Below are 15394 nucleotides of genomic sequence, written 5' to 3' on the forward strand. Positions count from 1 at the left end.
TTCTTCCAGGCGGCGTTTCTTCTCCTGAAAAAGGCGAGTCTGCTGTCTCCGCTTCCGTCTATAACGTTCCACGTTCTGCCGGGTACCTTGCTGCAGCGCGACCGCCTGCGCTGCGTCCTTCTCCAGAATCTGTCTGCACCCTTCGTCGAACCAATCGTTCCGTCGACTTCGTCCCATATACTCGACATTGTTCTCCGCTGCGTCGTTAATGGCTGCTTTGACTGTATCCCAGCAGTCCTCAAGAGGGGCCCCATCGAGTTCACCCTCTTTCGGCAACGCTGCCTCGAGATACTGCGCGTATGCAGTGGCGACATCAGGTTGCTTCTGTCGCTCTAGGTCGATTTGTGATTCTGTCTGCGGTAGTGATCTCCAGGTGTACCGATACGGGAGGCTGTGTTGGAAGTAGGTGCTGCGAATGGTCATATTATTGGAGGCGACGAAATCAATTAGTCATAGGCCGTTTTCGTTCGTTAGCCGATGAGCGCTGAACTTCTCAATAGTCGGTTTAAACTCCTCCTCTTGGCCAACCTGAGCGTTCAAATCTCCTATGATGATTTTGACGTCGTGGCTTGGGCAGCTGTCGTACTCACGTTCCAGCTGCGCGTAGAATGCGTCCTTATCATCATCAGTGCTTTCGGAGTGTGGGCTATGGACGTTGATTATGCTGAAGTTGAAGAACCGGCCTTTGATCCCCAGCCTACATATTCTTTCATTGATCGGCCACCACCCGATCACGCGCCTTTGCATATCGCCCATCAGTATTCCTCTTTATTCCCGGTGGACCATGGTGCACAGTTTCACTTAGAGTCCCTCGCTGGCCCTCGGACGATGATCAGCCGCCCCTAACACGGAGAACAGACGCTGTTGTGAGCCGATCCTGACATGGAGAACAGACGCTCGGTAAGATTTGCGCCTCCGGAGAGGAGCAAACCCCCCCCCCCTTCCCTGTCAGCATACGACCATAGTTCCCACCAGGGTTGGTTACCCGATCTTCCCTAAGGTTGCTCATATTGGTGGTGTCCAAAATGTGTACATTCGGGGGTCCAAAATATGTGTTTTCAAGTTCGTTTATTTGGTAGGCTCAGGCGTGTAAAACACTTTAGGGAGCCATCCCAAGTAACAATTTTCATGCTTGTTGGATTTATTTAATTCTTATAGCGGATTTATGACAGCAGTCACCATGGCTAGTTGCTCAGATTTATTGGCGTTCTTATTGCTATCAATAAACCTCTGATAAATCTGCACGAAAAGCTTCAAACGTCAAATGCCGATTGGTCTTGTTAACAACTCTATGGTTGTAACGAAGAGCGTAATAAGTTCAATTTTCAAAGCTTGATCAAAGCCATAATTTTTGGTCATAATGTGGTCAAATGAATAACCCCAATAAGAATATTTACATTGCAAAGGGTTTATAACGGTGTTCAATAAGAGCAACATTTTTCTGATCGAAATCTATGATGGCCATATTGGAAATGGTGAACCATCTTCAAGTCAGTGAAATTTATCACTGGAAATTATGATTAGACGGTGTTTTCGCCGCAAATGACACGTTTTTGGTAAAAGCTATAAAAAACAAACATATTTTAGTGTAATATCAATAAATTCAGTGAAGATTTACGTCATTGATGTTATAATATTTTTTATTTTCTTGCCCAAAACTATATTATTTTGCGGGCGCGTAGTGCTTAATCTCATTTTTGCACTAGCTTTCACCATGAAATCGAGCGCGCACCTCATTTCCATGAAAGCATATTGAAAAAAAAAAAACTTGAAAAAGTTTTATTTTGTATTAATACTCATCATGATTTTCATCAACATTTTTTTTTTTTTTTTTTTTTAAGCTTTATTAAAGTGATTTTTCAAAAATTAGAGTTCATCACTAGTTTTCATCAACACATTAGTTTGTTATTATTTGTTTGCAAGGTTTTGTTTCTCTTTTTTCAAAGCAACATTTTTGACAGCTGCCGCAGCCAAATTCCCTTTTTTGCGGGCGGCTTGAAACGGATTTTTATATACTCTTATAAGAGGTTTATAGTGGTAATCTAGAGAGGGCCATTTGGACATATCTTACTCTTATACCCGCATGGAAGGATGTCTAAAAGAGAACAGGAATCTACCTGGATAAGATGCAAACCACATTAGTCAAGATTCGTTTTCATCTTAGGCTCGAACCAACTCCCCTTCAAGCCTTTTCATGTGTGTGTGTTTACCCATACACTCACAGTCTGCTGTGATCCGAAGCGGTTCTGTCAAAAATTTTCTCATTACCTTCCGCGTAGTCTGCGGCGTAAGCGCTGCCCGCATGATCCATAATAATTCGTTTCTGCCGGTGAATGTGAAATTAAATTATTTATGTGTGCATTGCCGTCTAATCAAGTAATAAACAAAGGAAATAATAAAACACCCCAGGTAACCAAAATAGTTTTTGTTTGAGGATTTTATGTCAAATGTTAATTAAATTTTATGAATTATCTTCTATTTTCTAATGGCACAGGAATTGTGAAAAAAGAACTATAGGATTGACCGATGTGGACCTATCTAATGGCAGATATGCTTGCGAGGCGGCGCACGATAGAAGCAATCTGGCGAATTTGTGATACGGCATTGTATAGAATTGCCGAGCTGCGGAGCCATCTTCGAACCCATGCGGATCCGAAATCTTTTGCCGACGTTAACGTACGTGCACACCAAACCGTATGAAACCGTAGGAAAAATCCTAACATGATTCCACGGTTTCTTCTGGAATCCAATCAATATTGTCGGCGTAACACTGTAAATTCGAAAGTACTGACTTCCGATCCGAAGTTTTATCTGTTGAACAAAACGATGCGTTGCTTAACGCATCTTTATGAGAACCCGTACCGGATAGACAATGTTCTTTCTGGAGTTCAGTGGAGATTCCTTGTGGAACCCAGTCGTCATTCGTCCCGAAAGATATTCCGAAAAAAATCTCAAATCCAGAGAAAAAAAAAACATTCCGAAATCACAACACCTTCCTTTATTCCAAACAGGTTCGCATTTACAATAGACGTCCTTCACAGCAAGACCGAGAACGGAACCTTTGGGCTAAATGCCTGATTTATCCAGGCTCGATTCCAGGGCTTCCATCGGTCGATGTTCAATGCAGCTGGTTCCATTTGCTGTCACACTCGTCGATCTCTGTGTGTTTACAGAAAACATATTCAAGAATTATTGTATGAAGCGAACATTTAAATATAATTTATTATTTGAAAACATTAAATAAAAAGAAAAATTGCTTCGAACCGCTTCTAAAAATAACTGAAAATATTTTTTTAACATCCGAAAAATAAATAAAAATGAAAAGAAGAAGAATCAAGGTACCCATATCTCCGTCATATCTAGCAAAAATCTAGAAGAATGGTGGTATCCATGTCTAGTAGATATCTCTGCGTTATCTAAGAGAGTCTATCTGTCAAATCGCTATCGGCTCAAACGGTTTAAAATTGAGGTAGAAACGGTTGTTGCATTTGAGGCATATTTGAGGTGTGACAGTTACTAGACATCGAGGAAAAATATCTAGGAGACTAATTTTTTTGTCTCAGAGATATCGCGGGAGATGTCTAGGAGATCTTTCCGAGCGGGTAGTGGTCATCAGAAGGTAATCCTTTAGTAATGGGTTTTATTGTCAGTTCTTGTAATTCGATCTTGAAAACCATTCCTAGAGCGGAATAAAACTTGAAATGTTACTTGGGATAGTTCTTTGTGATATATACAATCAATATCATTTAATTTTTCAGTTAGTAAGAGAGGGGTAGAAGCCAGCGTACTCCTGGTGACTCGAGGTTAGTTTACAATGTTTAAGGATGGACGGGGCTAAGGATTTGGGATTAGGGAATTTCAGCTTCCCATCCGGGTATTCGGCGTCAGGGACAATGTGGCGTGTCGTCGTGCTCGAGGAATGGTTCGACTGGGAGCATCTTCCGGATGGCAAGAGCTATGGTGCCCTACGGAACAGAAAGCAGTGACTAAACACAAAGATATGGGCTTGTCCAAAATATGTTGCACTGTTCAAAACGAAGAATATTTTCATTTCAGAAAGTTGTATCAGCGATTTATCAACACTTGATGCCAACTTCAAATTTCTATTTCTATTTTTATTTTTTCCATCTATGAAATGGTGTGATTTCCGCCTATATCAAATGTGCCATTTGATACATATATGTAAGCAGATATCGGTAAGCACTTCCTATAGGGGTCCAAAATGGAACATTTACCTTACTATGAAAAGTTCGTTAAAATCTGTGTGTAAAAAACAGTGTGATCCTATGATCTTTCTCAAATAGTTGAAGGAAACGAAACTGAAAGAAACCAAAACTCAAATTAATGCATAAAATCTAACGTGTCCACTTTTCCTCACGCTTCCGAGTCTTCATCATCTTTTTTTCACGTTCATATATGTGGTACCACACTTCGTTGCTTCAATGCCCATCACTTCACCACATAAAATCCGCCTGCGTGTTTACTGGAAGTTATAATAAATTGCCGCATTTCATTAGCCTAGTTTACGGATGTTGGCGTTCTGTTTATGTCTGTTGTTGAACATTGTAGTGAAGACGCTACCAGCAAAAAGGCTATGCAAGGTATGAAAAGGTACCAAACAGCAATTGGGTCGGTTGATGTCTACATGTCTACCAGTTGACTAAATGTGTAAATGAGCAAAACATGTTTTTCAAAAAAAAAACATTCCTACAGTAATATACAAAAAATAGTTAAGGAACGATGTTATATTTTTATTTTAGTTTTAATAGTTTGCCCTTTATAGTTAATATTCGTTCTAATTGCTGTTATTTTTCGTATCTCTATGATCGCAAAATTGCTACTTTTATGCAACTAAATACAGAATAGTTTATTTTATTATAAGGCATAGGATTACAATATGATTTTCAGAATTAAAATTTCGTTACGTTTTTCCAATGTAAACTAACATAATTCTAAAGTAACTACTAATTCGAATGTTTCCTTTTTCAAGATTCTCAATTGTCAGTATCAATTGGAAATTAACCGCCTTCATTCTTTAACTGTGTATCATAAATTTCTTTCCACAACAACGAAGTGGCAGCGTTGTCGAGTGGAGCTTGTCTTCTACGTTTCTCCCATGTTCAACAAGCGAGACCTCGTCGGAATGGTTGTTTTGGTTTTCCAAAACAGCATGTTTCCACAACAACAAACCATTCACACCACCTCATTGTGAGAGGTTTACCAGTTTTTGTGAGCTGAAACCTAAATCCATTGGCTTTTTTTTTGTAGAAAATTGGCATTTGGCGTATTTTTGTGAATTACCAATGCAACTCTGCGCAAGAAACATAAAAAGCTGAAGATCACACACACAAAACATCTAGACATTCCTTTCAATATTTGCATAAGTAGTTGAGGCAAGAAACGTTTGAACACTCCTGTGCCATTGCTTTCGCTCCAGTTTTTCGAAGCTTTTATTGACCCGAAGTGCATCTGCTTTCCATCTTTGAGCATCAGCAACGTCTGAGAAAACGGAGAACATATTTGGTCAAATGACGCTGGTCTCAACATCGTCGGAGCCCGAGCCATTGTAGTAAATATAGTTATCATAATTTTCAGCAGTCCATGGCGATGACGTATTCTCACCGTTTGTCCGCCTTTGTTCAACATTGCGACCACCGTTGTTTGTTGAGTTGTTACTCAAGACCGCCGTCGATGATATAACGAGAGGTATTAGAAAATAGCAGAACGTCGTCAATGGGGTAGAGCGTGGCGGGATCAGTTTCATGCAATTTGAGGGCACTAATTTGAATCCAATAATAAAAACATTAGCACCCCTATAGTGGGTATTAATTAGTGAAAGTAATTGAATGTAATTGGTAATTGGCATAAGAAAAGCACCCTGAATGTATTAAAGGCGCTTACATCATGTCATTTACGTTGAAGCAAACTTCTGATTGGAGGCTCAGAGTCCTATAGACTAAAGCAAAATGAACTCCCCCAAGAAATTATGACGTTTGAGCGGGTCGCATAATGAACGCAAAATGAACTTTTGTTCGAGAAGACGACCCGCTCAAATGTCAAAATCCATCGAGTGAGTGAATTTGATGAACTCCTGCACAGGTCTATGGTCCAATGTATAGACACTATGGTCCAATGCACCGAGTTCATCATTGACGTTTGAGCGGTGCGCTGTTTACTAAGAATGAATACTTTTTCATTCATCGAGTTCATGCAAGTGTTCATTTTTAGTAAACAGCGCCCGACTCAAACGTCATTGTGTTCATTCGGTGCATTGGACCATAGGTTCCATAGACGAGCTGAGGCGAAGGCGAGTGTAGCCAAACGAACTGTCAGTTAGTGTAGCCAAACGAGCATGACGTCACGATTGCAATCCAAGCAACGGAGCGTGTGACGTCAAATTCACGTGGTACACTGTGAAAAAGTGGAAAAACACACTGTTGACTAAGAATGAATACTTTTTCATTCATCGAGTTCATGCAAGTGTTCATTTTTAGTAAACAGCGCCCGTCTCAAACGTCATTGTGTTCATTCGGTGCATTGGACCATGGTCCAATGCACCGAATGAACACAATGACGTTTGAGACGGGCGCTGTTTACTAAAAATGAACACTTGCATGAACTCGATGAATGAAAAAGTATTCATTCTTAGTAAACAGCGCCCGTCTCAAACGTCAATGATGAACTCGGTGCATTGGACCATAGTGTTAGATACCAAAATTTTCTATAGCGCAGCGTAATTGTGGTCGAATGCAACTTGCTGTTAACAAATACGATTTTTTTAAATTTCGTTATTAAAGTGATTTTTTTAAATAATTATAAAGTTCATCATTGACAAATAAATTATCAAAATGTGTGTCTGCGACATACCCATTAAAATTTCGAGTTTTAAATGGTCGTTTCGTCTGTATTCGTTATTCAATGGTTGATATGCTGTAGATCGGAAATTGTCCAAAAAGAATAAACACTGCACAAATATTCAGAAAAGAATAATGTGGTCAAAATTTTTTCGATCTTCACTTCATGTACCGATTATTTGGAATAACCATAATTATAACTTTTAAGTTATGTGATGCTGAATCATTTCTCATCGTGTATCATTTTAAAGTGAACAACCATATAAAATGATAAAAACATTTTCATGGGTGACTATTTTTAAACTTGAGCACTTTTTTCACACGGAACGAGCTCGACATGTAAAAAATAACAAACATTAACAAATCTTTATGTTAATGTAGCATGTTAAAATGTATGAAAATTTGAAAATAGCAATAATTTCGTCCATATTTGTAATGAACTAATGTTCATTTTCTTTAATTTGAGAGGGTTAAAAAAAATGTCTTCTAAAAATTTTGTCTCTCGCTGGGTTATGCCCAGTTTATTTTTCAAAAAATTTATAGCCTTTGACATTAGGGTAAACATGGACAGCTGTATAACAATCCAAATTTGGTGTAAGCTGGTTTAATTTTTTAAAGATTTTTCACAAAAATTGTCAGCTGTTTCGCTTCGGGCGCTACTCTTGTTATGAACAGAGCTTAAAATGTTCAACTTCATGAAGCTACTTCGGTCCGATTTTTGATTATTCAAAACATAGTATGACATAGCCAGACGACGTCTTGTTTATATTGACGTTTACCGATGAAAGTGCCCCAAATCGGTCTCAATTCTGTGGTTGTAAATCGGTCTCAATTCTGTGTGATAGATTATTTTGCTCATTTAAAACGTGTTTAGTTTTGAAATAATTTATCAATTTTTTTTCCAAGTTTGTTATTTGGTAGGCTCAGGTGTGTGTTATACTATCTATCGATATCATCTTATTAATACGTTAGTAAGTAACAGAGTGATAGGGTAGAACGGCATAATGCACTCCAACTGGCCAAAACGTTGATTTTTAGAAACTATAGTTAACTAAGGGTAAAAATCAGTTGGTGCTTTTAAATATTTGTAAAACCATCATACTATGTGAATATGAAAGTATTGTTGTATTACATAATGAAAATAATAGCAAAATACAAAAAGTTACAGTTTTGATGTAACATCAATGTTTGTTTGCTCAACATTCTGGAGCGACTGTAGCAAACTTGCACTGCAACACTCAGAAACAAAATAACATTTCTCAGTGGTTAATATGACATAAAATTGCTTCCATCTTCAAGAATGAAACTATTTTCAAAAATATGTTATGGAAACTCATATGTGAATATGTACGTTATGTGGAAGATATTGATTTGAAAAATGTATTGGAGGTAACCACTTTCCCTTCGATGGGACTCGAACCCATGACCCTACAGTACGCTAGACTGGTGCTTTAACCAACTAAGCTACGAAGGACCTCCGTCGGCCTTCGCAACCTAGCGGCTACTGAACGAGCTCGAGATTCCCAAATTGGACGCATAGTCAAATCACTCGCAATCCATTTCGCAAGCCAATACTTCCACATGTGTATTGTACACGTCCACATTAGAGGAGCGTGAGTATTTAGAATGTCTGGCGGCTATACACATTCTTCATCAGCAACGGTACTGATCAAGTGAGGTTGTGTAAGCATTTGCCAGTCGGTCGTCAAGCTCAGACCCGACCGCATTGCGTAGGCAAGCTCGTTCAGTAGCCGCTAGGTTGCGAAGGCCGACGGAGGTCCTTCGTAGCTTAGTTGGTTAAAGCACCAGTCTAGCGTACTGTAGGGTCATGGGTTCGAGTCCCATCGAAGGGAAAGTGGTTACCTCCAATACATTTTTCAAATCAATATCTTCCACATAACGTACATATTCACATATGAGTTTCCATAACATTGTAAATTAACGTCCAAGTCGGGTGGTTTAATCCCCGGAAATAGGCAATTAACTTTGATTGAACTTCAAAAATATGTTTCACTGGTCAAAACGCCCCAGTGTAGGCAGTACGATATGCCCTTACCAACTGATAACAAGCGCAGCGAGCGGCAGCAGTTGCTTCCAAATGATATGGAAAATGTTGAAATGTAATTCACACCTGCTTAAATAGACTTATGTGGGTTTTGTAGAGCCAAGCACATAAGGATTTGTAACCTTTTCATTATGGGATAGATAAAATACTAATGAAACGCAATGAAACGTCTTTGGTTACGGTGGGGCGTATTGCCCAGCTTTATTACGTGTTCTCTGTAATATTTTTATATGACTACTCAAAGGCAATGCATTTGCGACTTTTTGGACTAACAAATAATACAAAGTTTGTAAAAATTGCGTTGAAAAGTAAAAAAGTTTCAAAGGTATTGCCTTAGGGGGGCATATTATAGCGTCTTACTCCATAAGCCAACGTAGTCGTGGTGTCTCGAGATCAGGTTTACAATGTATCCACGAGACGAGGCATAGGATTCGGGATCAAGGGATTCAATTAATTTGTAGAATATACATAAATAATCAATGATCAATATTCGATTAAATGTTGACAGCCAAAAGCCGACTTTGAACGTGTCTGGAAGTGATCTGACAATAGAAGAAAGCGGGACTAAATAAGACTAAAGCAGGAACATATCAATCTCTCATCATAACATTCATTAGAACGTAACATTTCCCGTATTTGTTACACAATATCCTGTCTGGCATGGTGATGTTCATTTGGCGAACAACTCATGGCCATCACGGCGTGTTTAGTAGAACAAAAAAAAAAAACTACTAGGGTGGGTGTATCAATCGTCGCCATATATAAGAACAAGAAGTTTTTAAAAGTAAGTAAAAGGCATGCGGACTTTATATGTCAAGCGAAAAGTTTTACTTTCTACTTCTTAGAACAGCTGGGAAAACCACAGGACAGTAGAACGATCGTGCGATCGGCCGAATTATTGTGTTCTGCATTGCGAAGACGGTAATAAAGTTAATCATTTCAGTGCGTGATTTCTCGTGTTTCAGATTCTCCAGTAATCAGAGCGATCGGCCGGTCGTCGAAATTAAGTTTTGCTTTGTGCGGAAAGCAAAATGATCTGCTGGTCACCGAAATTTTGTACTGCTTTGTGCGAGTGAATAAAGAAAAAAGCGCGTTCTTCAATAGTTTGCTGTAGCCATCGATCAAGTGAGTACAGAGTGCTGCGCTTCCGTGCGGTCGTCCAAAACGCGAATCTTCTCAGTTTTCATATGCAACCGGGCGTGCATGTTTTAACTTTTAACTCGAATTAGTGTTATTTCCCATCCCATAGATCGTATCGCTTACCAAAGTGAATCCAGATAAATTATCCTTTGTAACTAAAACGACATCCTATCCCAAGACAATCGTGGAGATGCAGAGGTATACTCGGTCTCTAGTAGCAAAGAGAGTCGGACTAACAATCCTTCAATTCCTATATGACCGTAAAGACGTGGCCGGCGCCGTTATTGACTTTAAATATTTGAGCTCCCGAAACATGTACATTGAGAACGGGTAGCTAATCCCAAGCCCCATTAATTGTTTTCTCTGTACCAGGGTTCGGATTTCTCACTCACTCACGCGACAACTGATCACTCCACCATGCATTTTATCCGGATAAATTACTGTGCGATAAACTCCGGCACAAGCGATGGTGCGAAAAATTGTTATCCTTCTTCCCATGCTTCGCGAAAATCAAATGCCGCTTGCTTTGCCACTCCAAGCTGATTGAATCTAACGATGCGCCACGATAAGCAAAAGGTTTAATACAGGAGTTTTTCCGTTTGCTTTTAATCAATTCATGTGGTGGTGTGGTTTTAGTGGGCGCTCTGAACATTTTAAAATTGTTTTGGGTTCGAATCCCGTTGCGGTCCTAAATTTTTGTAAATATGCTTGTAAAATTTATCTGATGAGGCGACGAGAAGAAAAATTTGTGGATTAAAATTAAATTATCCGGCGATCCGGCGCTCACGAATTTATCACCGGCCATTCTATCCGGATAAAAATGTTGTGTGAGAATACTTCCTCACAGGGGGACCATGAAAAATCACACTCCGCTAAATGGATTAATCGCAGGTTTTTATTCATATGAGTGAGAATTCCGAAGCCTGCTCTGTACAATTTCGCAAGCTCAGTCAATCACGGAGTAGCAACTGCGAATTGTGCGGTCATAATGCTCATGCTCATGCTTATAACAGCTGGGAAAACCACAATAAAATTTGTTTTAATCCTCAAAATTGATTAATCCGTAATATAAACGCATGCACCAGTTGTGGCACTATTCTTAATTTTGGTTCCTTATTTAGCAAATCCCATTGTTTTCTTATGGAATTGACCAAATTGGGACCACTACTGCGACAACTGGTACAAAGAACGTCAAGAATTAAGCAAAATAAATTTTTACAATTGTGCTTTGCTTGTTTTGGAAGAGATCAAAGGTGTTATCGTATAATAAATATGCTTTATCGATATGAACTTGGTTTGTGGTGATTTGATTGGTCATTTGACATATAAAGCACTAGTGCGACAACTGGTGCTATAGCCACGACTGGTACATCTAGGGAGTGAGTGCTAGTAGTAAACCCCGTGCGTATAATGGACCCCCTGAACAAAACCCCAAATTAAACGCTGGAATCGACTACTTTCTGCAAACTTCTGTAGGGTGGAGTTGCTTTATGAAACAGGACAGCAGTTCGATACATTTGTTATGGACAGGGAAACAGGAATTTTGTAATAAAGTTATGTCCATTTAGAATCCGGAATAATAAAACATCTGTATCTAGGTAACGGATTGACATACAAATGAGGTAAATACATCAAAACAAAGGTAATTTATTGTACTTTAATGAAAAAATATAAATGCAAATCATTTCTAGTTTTCTAGTGACAATTCGTACTTTCTTCTTTATTCCTCTCATCAAACGCTGAACACCTCCGGAGACAACTTCCTTGGCAAATTTGTTCCACATTTTGTTCATCTGAGTCGCGTTTATCCACTTTTGGGCGATGGGTCAGAACTGCGGGTCTTCATGGACTTTTATGAAACTTAGTACGCGGTTTTGAAACATTTTTCCTTGTACAGCTTAGAGTCCATCGTCTTATCCGTCACGAACACTTTGGTCTTTGCTCTGCAGCTGCATATCCCTCGCTAAATAATTAGTTTTTTGGCAAATTTGTCCATAAAAGCAAACTTAATCTCATAGGAACAACTCCTCGTGCCGTCGCCATGCAGAATTTTTGGCCAGGAAGCTATCCTAAATCCATTTTGACGTAGGTTCCACCGTCGATGAACAGGATTATCAACGGGGGTGTGCAGATTTTTTTTTTCTTCTCTCGGCTTCCATCTGGAATATTTTTTACTCGCTGCACGAAACACCATAAAATTTATACCACAGAAAGTGGGCGCCTAAGTAGACATACTGCTGTCAAATAATTCCTGCAGCGGTCACTTTCCGTGCCGCTGCAATACAATAAATGATTCCGGATTCTAACTGGACAGAGCTTTATTAACTAATTTGTAAATTTAGGTGAGATAAAGGGTCCACAAGGTCCCAGCGCACAAGGGAGGGTCCATAATAGGCACAAGGAACGACCATTTTTTTTTTTTTTTTTTTTTTTTCTGCGAAGGTAATGGAAATCTGCAAACAGACACCTGGGGAGGCGAACCCAGGTAGTGTGGGGATGGGATCACCACTCCCGACCCACTAAAACCAACTCCTTCCTCTCCAGTCATTCCCCCGGCCCGCAATTAAGCAATACTTCGGGGGGATGACTATTGGGCATTGCGCCCCCTCCATGACGTACACAAGTGAACGTATGCGCCTCAACTCTTCGACACTCCCCATGCAACACATTTGCACAAGACATACTGGCACCACATGTGCCCCAACACTCACCTGCCTATGCCGCTTGAATGACTGCAAGGGACCAACTAACAGGTACCCTGCAGGGGGTACCCCATGCCGCCATCTCGCAACATAGACAGTCCTCACTCAGTGTGGTGTTCCTGCAACAGGGTGGCACCACTTGTCTACCAAGCCGGAGGCGACCCTAGGTTGGTGGCTCCTATGCCGCTCCTACCTCAGCTACGAGACAGACCCTTTCATGTCTCCTATTTCTGAGGTGCCGCAGAAGCATCAACCCCCCGACACTCCTGCCAGTCATAGCGAGACTTTCGTGTCCCCTACTTCTGAGGTGCCGCAGAGGTATCTGCCCCCCGACACTCCTGCCAGGCCTAGCGAGACTTCACTCAGTCCGTCCCTAGCAGCCGGATCACACTACTGCCTAAGCAGCCACTCTGACCATACGTACCGTGCGAGTCTGACTTGTGTGCTCACTCATACATTCAGTCCCAATCACTTGCACCACTTGTGCACCACTCTCCTGACATTCAGTCATTCACTCAGTGGGGGTTGTGATACCCCCATCTCCCATTTTTATCCACTCTGTGCACCTCCTGTGCATCGTTTGGGCGTGGAACACCCGGCAAGTCAAGCGTGCCTAACACTCACCTACCCAGGCTTTCATACTGCCAATAGGTCTCCGTTAGGTACTTTGCATGCAGCACCCACCTATTGACATTTCGAAGCCCAGATAGTCCTCAGCCAGTGTGGTGGTCTCCCCATCCTGCAACGGGGCGGCACCACTTACCTTACATGTCTCCGATTTCTGAGGTGCCGCAGAAGCATCAACCCCCCGACACTCCTGCCAGACGCAGCGAGACTTTCGTGTCCCCTACTTCTGAGGTGCCGCAGAGGTATCTGCCCCCCGACACTCCTGCCAGGCCTCACCAGACTTCAGTCATTCTAACACTACCGACCATGCGTACCATGCGAGACTTACTTGTGTGCTCACCCATACACTCGGTCCCTCACTCTGTGGGGGTATTACGAGTAATACCCCCAACTCCTGTTCGCTTGCACCACATGTGCACCACTTGGGGGTGTGTGGGTGCCACCCACTGCCACCCGCTTGCCGCCGAAGCAGCCCTCACTCTGTGGAACCTCCACAGGCTCCGTTAACGACCTGGCTTATTGTTTCACCCCCCAGGTCATTCATCCCATCGGCACGGGTCGCCTGACACCTTGGGATTCGGGGTTATGGGGCTTGTATGCTTTAAGCGGCACACGGTCGCTTGATAGGGTTTGCTTGCGAATATGTGGTTTTTGGGAGGGAATTAACAGAGCCCCCTTTTAACCCCACCACCTCCTAGGCATAACCCACTGACTCGCAGACAGCTGGGGAGGGGTCGTCAAGCCCTTGGACATGGTCCCTGCTGCCCCCAACCATTTGTTAGATCTATTGTGATATAGGCTGGATAATGCAGGCACTTTAGTGAAAATATAGCTTCTCATCTTTCTGGGTATTTAAAAAGAAATCTAACGACGGGTCCCGAACATTTTAGTAGTATGAAAGTATACATCTTCATGAAGCAACTTCACCAAGAATTTCGACAAACGTCGCATGAATATTCAAAACATAGAATAACTTACTCAGTTTCAGAGCTTTATATAATCGATTATTTTTTATGAAGCCCATTGGCCTTCTTTGTCACCCCTTTGTCACTTCTAAACATATTCATATTCAGCTCTGCACTGTCAATTTTTCGGAATGAATGTGAATGTGAGCAGTTAGTTGAGGAGAAGAATGCAGCATGGGCGAGATTGCTGCAACACCGCACGAGGGCGAACGAGGCACGATACAAACGGGCGCGGAACAGACAAAACTCGATTTTTCGAAGGAAAAAGCGCCAGCAGGAAGATCGAGATCGTGAAGAGAAGGAGGAACTGTACCGCGCTAATAACGCAAGAAAGTTCTATGAGAAGTTGAACCGTTCACGTAAGGGCAACGTTCCACAGCCTGCTATGTGTAAGGACATAAACGGGAACCTTCTTACGAACGAGCGTGAGGTGATCAAAAGGTGGCGGCAGCACTACGAAGAGCACCTGAATGGCGATGTGGCAGACGAAGATGGCGGTATCACAGACAAACAGACATAACACTCGTCAAATTTCCATCGTTCACTGATTTACTGGACAATTCAAAAAACCATTAGTTGGCCAATCGGTCACTCGTGGCGCGCGCATCGGATTTGCTCTAGTTTGACGTTTGCTCACTACCGCCATCTGGTTCGTGATTTGCCCAACTAACTGAAATCAATAGATGTCGTTAGTGTTTGAACGACGATGAATTTGATGAGTGAATGTTCAATGTGTTATGTCTGTTTGTCTGTGGCGGTATGGTGATGGACCTGGGAGAACGCGCGCAGGACATAATTCTACCGGCTTCAGATCTCCAGGAAATACAGGAGGATATTGGCTGGCTGAAGAACAACAAAGCCCCTGGGGTTGACCAACTACCAGGAGAGCTATTTAAACACGGTGGTGAGGCACTGGCTAGAGCGCTGCACTGGGTCATTACCAAGATTTAAGAGGAGGAAGTTTTGCCGCAGGAGTGGATGGAAGGTGTCATGTGTGTTTTATGGGCGAACGTTCCACCACAGACCAGGTGTTCACCATTC

General features: G+C 41.5%; 1 protein-coding gene and 1 long non-coding RNA gene across 2 annotated transcripts in view; one reads left to right on the forward strand and one right to left on the reverse strand.

Annotated features, from left to right (window-relative positions):
- Positions 1–15394, reverse strand: part of LOC134220219 (calpain-C) — a 99154-nt gene that overhangs the window by 18051 nt on the left and 65709 nt on the right. The gene's annotated exons all lie outside the window — the stretch shown is intronic.
- On the forward strand, positions 2220–3258 carry LOC134225925 (uncharacterized). The gene is made up of 3 exons (XR_009983355.1): positions 2220–2409; positions 2495–2676; positions 3012–3258. It is a non-coding gene; the product is annotated as an uncharacterized LOC134225925 (long non-coding RNA).

Source organism: Armigeres subalbatus, chromosome 3, assembly GCF_024139115.2.
Source record: "Armigeres subalbatus isolate Guangzhou_Male chromosome 3, GZ_Asu_2, whole genome shotgun sequence".
Classification (NCBI taxonomy): Eukaryota; Metazoa; Arthropoda; class Insecta; order Diptera; family Culicidae; genus Armigeres; species Armigeres subalbatus.